Source organism: Hyla sarda, unplaced genomic scaffold, assembly GCF_029499605.1.
Source record: "Hyla sarda isolate aHylSar1 unplaced genomic scaffold, aHylSar1.hap1 scaffold_747, whole genome shotgun sequence".
Taxonomy (NCBI): Eukaryota; Metazoa; Chordata; class Amphibia; order Anura; family Hylidae; genus Hyla; species Hyla sarda.
In genome coordinates this window covers 166696-172695 of record NW_026610770.1, presented here as the reverse complement: position 1 = coordinate 172695, position 6000 = coordinate 166696, and the positions used below count along the sequence as shown (strand labels likewise).

The 6000-nt window shown below is 45.1% G+C and overlaps 2 non-coding genes and 1 pseudogene across 2 annotated transcripts; all 3 read right to left on the bottom strand.

The window, feature by feature from the left end:
* Positions 1–1775: 1775 nt before the first annotated feature.
* LOC130345162 (U2 spliceosomal RNA) lies at positions 1776–1966 on the bottom strand. Its single transcript, XR_008883919.1, has one exon. It is a non-coding gene; the product is annotated as a U2 spliceosomal RNA (small nuclear RNA).
* Positions 1967–4052: 2086 nt separating this feature from the next.
* Positions 4053–4234, bottom strand: LOC130345180 (U2 spliceosomal RNA). Its single transcript, XR_008883930.1, has one exon. It is a non-coding gene; the product is annotated as a U2 spliceosomal RNA (small nuclear RNA).
* Positions 4235–5651: 1417 nt separating this feature from the next.
* On the bottom strand, positions 5652–5804 carry LOC130345185 (U2 spliceosomal RNA; annotated as a pseudogene).
* Positions 5805–6000: the final 196 nt, after the last annotated feature.

Here is a 6000-nt window from a genome sequence, read left to right as displayed (position 1 = left end):
TTGCCTGCAGATGCCTCCTTGGCTGTCCCCAAACGGTATCAAACCAACACCCACGGGAAGCTGTAAGCATAGAGGACATGCCTGCACCCCATTGGACTTACCTGTGTGGGTTAAACCCGGGTTATTTGACAACCTATGGCGGTGATGGTTCTGCTCAGGCAGAGCAGTGCTGATGCTCCTCATAAAGCTGTCGCTGCTGTGAAGGTTCTAGGTGACATCACAAATCCCTATGGTTACATACACAACAAAGCTGGGTTGTTGTTGTTTACACTCTGCAAGGCCTGTGGAAGTGAGTGACATCATAGCACTGTAGTTCTGAGGGTTCTAGATGGATGCAACAATCTCCTGTTGCTTCTATGAAGGCCATAATAGACGACATCACCAAACAGCTCCATAGTCACATACACAGCAAAGGAGAGATGTTGTTTACACCTAGTGATGTCAGTGGTATTGAGTGACATCACAGCACAGTGCTAAGGCTCCTGGGCCTGGACACAGCAGCGGCTGCAATATCTCAACGGAGAATACGTTTATATATATGTGTGTGTGTGCGCGTATATATATATATATATATATATATATATATATATATATATATATATTTCTCCGCCGAAATCACTTTTAAACCCATTTCCACCTTTTTTTCCCTTCTCTTCCTCTTACTTTTTTTTCACGTTTTTTTACGTTTTTCTCCTTTTCGCCTCTTTTCTGGGCGTATTATTCTTCTTTTTCTTCTTTTTTTTCGTCTAATGCATACCCCATCAGTGCAGCAATGCTTATTCAATACCGCCAGCAGATGGAGACACTGGGGGATAATTTTCTAAGGATTTATACTGATTTTTCCTGTCTGAATTTGTCGCACAGAAAGTTGCAGGCCAAATATGTGTGACATTTCTGCGACTTTAGCTTCTAGAGCATTTTTACAACATTATACATAGGTGCTGAATACATAAAAAGCGACTGTTCAGCGACAGACAAGTCGCATCGGCTGAAAGTAGGCCAGAATGTCAGTCCATGTTGGAGCAGGTTTAGATACAGTCTAAAGTATAGATCTCAAAGTCTGTGCACAGAATTTAGCAAGGGCCTCGCACCTTCTGATGCATCAGGTAGGTGCACAATAGCATAGCCTAACCCTCTGTACTTTGGTCTATATTGATGCGGGACATAGACAGCCAGCTGATGACCAATCCATTAGTGCAATGGATGGCTGGAAGCATTTGTCTTTGCCTTTGCAATACCACAGAAGCAATGCATGGTCAATGTACAGCAATGACACACCTGTGTGAACAGCCAGGAGACCCCCCCCCCCCCCATGTTATGTTACATAGTTACATAGTTAGTACGGTCGAAAAAAGACATATGTCCATCAAGTTCAACCAGGGAATTAAGGGGTAGGGGTGTGGCGCGATATTGGGGAAGGGATGAGATTTTATATTTCTTCTTAAGCATTAATCTTATTTTGTCAATTAGGAACATTCAGCACCCACCCGCTATCAAGGCAGCTGCCTATCATGTCATGCCCTACCTGCACAGGTGTGCTGGCTACTCAAATGATCCAATTAAGGAGGCCATTTAGTCAGCAGCAGCAGAAGTCCTGTGCCTGGACGCTCCAACAGCGGCCAGACACAAGCAGAAGCAGAAGCAGCAGAAGCAGCAGCAGCACCACCTTTTGTTTTTTGGCTGCAGCAGCAGCAAGGCCCACAGGGCTGGCTAGCTGGCTAGCCAGCAAGCAGGTAGCAATGAAAGTAGGAATCTTTCTTTTTAACCCTGTAAGGGGGTGGTGCACTGTACCCGAAGATACTGCCATATCGGGTCAATGCATAGGGCGACGGAAGCAAGCTTCGAAATCGGCCCCCGTTCTCAAAAATCCATTTAATATATGGTCCCCAGATAGGGGATGTATCAGATATTAAACTGATAAGAACAGATACTACACTTGATCTTAGCCAAAAGGCCGAGAAGCGATAACCGTGAAAGGGGCGGGCCCAACAAGGTGCCCTTCATGGGCACTATCACTGCTTGCTGTCAGGGAGGCTGCCAGACAATTTTCCATGCACACTCTGGGCTGGGGGGCAGTCAACCACCAGTACACACAGCAGAACCTAAACCCATACCATTATTGCTAAGCAGCAAGACAGGGGCCCATTGCACTCCCACGGGGCCTTTTTAAATGCAATCCATAACCCGGATTTGCCAGGAACCCTTCTTACTCCTCCTACTTGCATGTGACACTGGGCTTAGGATCTGCATAGGAAACACACACACAAGCACACACCTACCTTTGTTGCCTGCAGATGCCTCCTTGGCTGTCCCCAAACGGTATCAAACCAACACCCACGGGAAGCTGTAAGCATAGAGGACATGCCTGCACCCCATTGGACTTACCTGTGTGGGTTAAACCCGGGTTATTTGACAACCTATGGCGGTGATGGTTCTGCTCAGGCAGAGCAGTGCTGATGCTCCTCATAAAGCTGTCGCTGCTGTGAAGGTTCTAGGTGACATCACAAATCGCTATGGTTACATACACAACAAAGCTGGGTTGTTGTTGTTTACACTCTGCAAGGCCTGTGGAAGTGAGTGACATCATAGCACTGTAGTTCTGAGGGTTCTAGATGGATGCAACAATCTCCTGTTGCTTCTATGAAGGCCATAATAGACGACATCACCAAACAGCTCCATAGTCACATACACAGCAAAGGAGAGATGTTGTTTACACCTAGTGATGTCAGTGGTATTGAGTGACATCACAGCACAGTGCTAAAGCTCCTGGGCCTGGACACAGCAGCGGCTGCAATATCTCAACGGAGAATACGTTTATATATATGTGTGTGTGTGCGCGTATATATATATATATATATATATATATATATATATATATATTTCTCCGCCGAAATCACTTTTAAACCCATTTCCACCTTTTTTTCCCTTCTCTTCCTCTTACTTTTTTTTCACGTTTTTTTACGTTTTTCTCCTTTTCGCCTCTTTTCTGGGCGTATTATTCTTCTTTTTCTTCTTTTTTCCGTCTAATGCATACCCCATCAGTGCAGCAATGCTTATTCAATACCGCCAGCAGATGGAGACACTGGGGGATAATTTTCTAAGGATTTATACTGATTTTTCCTGTCTGAATTTGTCGCACAGAAAGTTGCAGGCCAAATATGTGTGACATTTCTGCGACTTTAGCTTCTAGAGCATTTTTACAACATTATACATAGGTGCTGAATACATAAAAAGCGACTGTTCAGCGACAGACAAGTCGCATCGGCTGAAAGTAGGCCAGAATGTCAGTCCATGTTGGAGCAGGTTTAGATACAGTCTAAAGTATAGATCTCAAAGTCTGTGCACAGAATTTAGCAAGGGCCTCGCACCTTCTGATGCATCAGGTAGGTGCACAATAGCATAGCCTAACCCTCTGTACTTTGGTCTATATTGATGCGGGACATAGACAGCCAGCTGATGACCAATCCATTAGTGCAATGGATGGCTGGAAGCATTTGTCTTTGCCTTTGCAATACCACAGAAGCAATGCATGGTCAATGTACAGCAATGACACACCTGTGTGAACAGCCAGGAGACCCCCCCCCCCCCCATGTTATGTTACATAGTTACATAGTTAGTACGGTCGAAAAAAGACATATGTCCATCAAGTTCAACCAGGGAATTAAGGGGTAGGGGTGTGGCGCGATATTGGGGAAGGGATGAGATTTTATATTTCTTCATAAGCATTAATCTTATTTTGTCAATTAGGAACATTCAGCACCCACCCGCTATCAAGGCAGCTGCCTATCATGTCATGCCCTACCTGCACAGGTGTGCTGGCTACTCAAATGATCCAATTAAGGAGGCCATTTAGTCAGCAGCAGCAGAAGTCCTGTGCCTGGACGCTCCAACAGCGGCCAGACACAAGCAGAAGCAGAAGCAGCAGAAGCAGCAGCAGCACCACCTTTTGTTTTTTGGCTGCTGCAGCAGCAAGGCCCACAGGGCTGGCTAGCTGGCTAGCCAGCAAGCAGGTAGCAATGAAAGTAGGAATCTTTCTTTTTAACCCTGTAAGGTGGTGGTGCACTGTACCCGAAGATACTGCCATATCGGGTCAATGCATAGGGCGACGGAAGCAAGCTTCGAAATCGGCCCCCGTTCTCAAAAATCCATTTAATATATGGTCCCCAGATAGGGGACGTATCAGATATTGAACTGATAAGAACAGATTTTTTTTTTAAGTTTCCCTCAGAACTAAATCATAGTTCTAAGATCTCATATGAACTAGATTTTTGTGCTCATCATCAGGTAACTTTTTTTTTTTTTTTTTATTTCCAGAATAAAACAAATTAAAACAACAAAACAACTAACAAGAATAACTCAAATAAACCTTAATCCAAAATGAAACCCTTTCTCCATGCGAAAACTGCCAAATAATCAATTAAACCGAATTGAAGAGCTCCACTCTTCAAAGCTTCTTTGACAGGGACTGCCAACCATGGTGACACTTGGTAGGTCGCCATGAAGCGCCTTACATCAGGCTTCATGGACTGCATTATTTTTCCCCTCACAGTTTCAAGCCGGGTATTCACTTTTATTTTAAATTTTACTAGGTCTTGAACAAATATTTCTTTTTCTTCCTTTGGGGCTTGGTCTAGCACCTCACCCAAATATCCAGAAAAATACTCACTGAGAATTATTTTCTTTAATTCCTCTGTGTGCTCCCCTTCAGAAGCCTCACTTACGCTTTCTTCTTCCATTTCTTTTCCTGTGTCCAACTTTTCTTTGCTCTTGCCAGAAACTTTTTTGGCCTCTGGAACTATATTCTCTTCTTTTGTCTTCCTCTTCAATTTCACCCCAACTTCCATAGCCTCAGATTTTTCCGGGCAGTCTTTAAAGAAATGCCCAGTCTTTTTACAGGCCCTGCAGGTCTTACTTTGGCCACACTCAGAAAAGACATGACCTTCCTTTAGACATTTGGTACATATTATCTTTCCACAACTTTCATGCCCGTATTGTTTGCAGTTTTTGCAGAAAGTTCCCATCTCTGGGAAAAATAAATCCCCTGTGTCCTTCCCTATTTTAAACCGAGCTGGTGGGAGCAACAATCTTCCGGGCGCCCCCGCATCCTCTTTCAGTCTGCACAAGAACTTCCATTTTCCTGTCCAAAGCTGGTGTTGGTTAAGGACTTTACCTCTTTCCTCTACTTCCACACAAAATTCCTGCAAAAAGAGCTTGATGTCACTTTCTTTCGTGTATGGCGAGTACATCTTAACTGTGAACAGCTTGGTATTGTCCACAAAGTGCTCAACCAATTTTATGCCTTCCATCTTTGGATGATTCCGGGTTTTCTCCAAGGTTTCCAAAAATTTTCTGTAGAAAGACTTGCTGTTGAAAGTAACATCATAGACTCCCTTTCGAGGGTAATCCATGACTGTCAAGATCTCCATTCTTGGCACTTGGAACAGACCAAACAAGATCTCCACGATTAAGAAGTCCAGATTCTTTTCTCCTCTGGCTTGCTCCTCCACGATAAATCGAACAGCATTTTTGACCCGAGCATATTCAGGTATATCCGCCATGTCTGTTCAGCTGCCGAGATCTTCTTCCGTCCTCTGTTTGCAACCAGGCGACCCAGTGGCTGCCTGGTGATCACTTCTCGTTTCCTGGGGAGTAAGCCGTAACCCCAAAAGCAGCAAGGGGGTGAAGCTCCACCAAATAGGTAGAGCGATCCCCCAAGGCCAAGGCACGGGTACCCCAGGAACCTTCCAGCCAGACCAAGTGAGCAGATACTACACTTGATCTTAGCCAAAAGGCCGAGAAGCGATAACCGTGAAAGGGGCGGGCCCAACAAGGTGCCCTTCATGGGCACTATCACTGCTTGCTGTCAGGGAGGCTGCCAGACAATTTTCCATGCACACTCTGGGCTGGGGGGCAGTCAACCACCAGTACACACAGCAGAACCTAAACCCATACCATTATTGCTAAGCAGCAAGACAGGGGCCCATTGCACTCCCACGGGGC